We start from the raw sequence: 2,661 nt of genomic DNA, 5'->3' as shown, positions 1-2,661 counted from the left end.
ATATAACAGCTACGTAGCACACGGCAGGCCAGACTAAAGAAGGGACAGAAAGTACGCCACAGTTGTAAAATTAGGATAGGCTTGAATAAAGTTTGAAAATATTTTTGTGGGCTAGTTGATAACAACTATATATGTATATATGAATGTATATGTTATCCCATATGTGATGATGTCAGTGGACACGTGTGCCCCAACAACCTATGCTACGATAAAGAAGGCCTCAACCGAGTAAGGGACACTGAAACCTGAGCGGTAGTAAGAAAACAAATGGTACAGGTACTATAAGACCACCATCTTCGCTACAGGTTAAGAGTAGAAAAGTCTTAATGCTATGATATTAAAAGGAGAAAATGAGTGAGTAGGTGGGAAATAAAGAGATCAAATATCCAAAAGAAGTGAAAGATAAGGAAATATGACTGGGCAAGACCTCCAGAAAAGGAATAACTGGAAAGACACAGGATTATTTGGGATGAAGTTGCAAGCATGGGTGCGTAAAAAAAATAAAGTGTAGTAATATGAAACGAAGGAAAAGTGCGAGGATTGAAAACCGATTTAAATAAGTGGAGCTAACGGAATGGCGACCATGACAAGGAACGTGAGTAAGAGAAAAGGACGATTAGGTCTTGTGATGATGTTAGAAGATCCCGGTTTTTGAAAGGTATATAAGGGAATAAATGGGTAGCCACGGAACACGGTTGCCTCGGGTGTGGAGGAACTCTCTTAAAAGGTGAATTAAGAATAGGACAGATTTGTACACTAAAGGGAATATTTTGTGGACTTCAAGTCGGTGCTTTAAACAACAAGAAAGGAGAAAGTACCAATCGTAAGGATTTTGTGCTAAGAACAAGAGTGGCGAAATGCTCAAAAGTACGGATATGCGGAACGTTGCAACGCGGAGTGCACTTAAGAAAATTACAAGTAAGTAAGCAAACTAGATGTGCGAAAGGACCAATAGTGGATGGAAAGCTATGAGAATGCCGACAAGAATGATGGTATCGACGGAAAATGAAAGGAACACTTACGGTAAGAAATTTTGCTATGTTATGCGCAAAATTGAAAGGAGAGGCTGATGGCATATGAGGAGCCCCTTAAAAGGGGGGGGATACCCTATTATAGGCAAGGGGATCACCATATTCTCAAGTACCGAAAAGGAAACCCATAACACGGAATGAGGATTCGTGTAAGGATTTAGAGGGATTGATAATGAGGAAAGTAGGATAAAAGAATATGGAATGAGCATGAAGAAAAAGGGCAACGATAAAAAAACCCCCTCCACAACGGCGTTACAAGGCTCCATAAGGTCGATTGAACATTCGAGGACGAATGTTCTAAAGAAGGGGAGGATGTTATAGCCGTATTTTGTACGTTTGGAAATTCCAAAGTCGTTATGGAAAGTTAAGGGCGAGACCATTTTCAAAAATTATTTTAATGGACGAGTTGCTATAAATATTATTTATGACTATTAAAAGTATGGAAATATTGTGAAAGGTTAAGGGCAAAGAGAGAAATTCGCAAAATGGGCCGTGGAAATAATGTGAAAGGCTAGGGGTAAAATGGTAATATTAAGAAAAGTCGAGGGGCAAAATGGGAATTTCACAAAAGGAGTTCTTGAAGGTTCCAAGAAGGCCATATTGGCCATGTGACAAAAAGAAGAGGAAGGGAAAAACTAAATAAATAAATAAGATGACAAATAAGTCATCTTTGGGAATTTCAAGAAAATTCTAGAAAAATAAAGAAAGGGGCTATGTGCTAAAAATTTTCTTAATTGAGGGACTAAAACATAAATATGGAAAATGGTGGAAGGCATGTATATATATATATATATGAGTCATCTTTTAATTCAAGGAAGTGGGGAGAAAGAAAGAAAAAGAAAGAAGGTGAAGAACAAAAAAAACAAGCATATTCGGCCAAGGTAGGGGGGATTTTCCCCCATGAAATCTTGCCCCAAAAATTATTTTCTTGTTGTATTTCTACTAATTCAAGGGTCCTCTTCAACATGGTACAATTCTTGGATCGAGAAATTCATTCTTTGTTACAAAATTATAACCCTAGCCAAGTGAGAAGTTGAAGGAAAAAGGTAAGATTTAATCTCTTTTTATATGTTATGAAGGGTTTATTTATGTTCTAGTATATAGAAATGGTTAGAATTCATGAGAATATGGAAGTTGCGTGGTGTTTATATGTGTGTATGAAGCCGTGTGTGTGTAATGTTGTGTAGACAAAATAAGTTGAATTGTATGTAGTATTTTAGTTGTGGATATTGTGGATTTTATATTGGAAGTGTTATATCCCGTGTTTTTGCATATTCGGAAGTTTCGAAATAATTGCGACTTGTAAGGAGTAAGGCCATATTTTGGTTTTATTTAGCATATAAGCTGTTCATGAGAAGTATTGACGCGGAAACATCGGAGAAGGCCTAGGGGCAAGTTTGGAATTTTGGAAATTAGTTCCGGGAATTTTAAAATAGGATCCATGATGAATTGGGCTAGAAAAAAATAAGAGAATTTAGGCCCAAATGTTGAGGGTGGCCGGCCAACATGGCCTTGGCCCAACCCAATTTAAATGGTCATGTGCTAAGCATGTGGCTTGTGAGTATAAGTGGATGATTCCATGCATAATCATCCATTAGAAAGTTCAAGAAAAAAAAACAAAGAGGGGGGG

Source organism: Lycium ferocissimum, chromosome 3 (assembly GCF_029784015.1).
Source record: "Lycium ferocissimum isolate CSIRO_LF1 chromosome 3, AGI_CSIRO_Lferr_CH_V1, whole genome shotgun sequence".
Taxonomy (NCBI): Eukaryota; Viridiplantae; Streptophyta; class Magnoliopsida; order Solanales; family Solanaceae; genus Lycium; species Lycium ferocissimum.
This window is presented reverse-complemented; position numbering follows the sequence as displayed.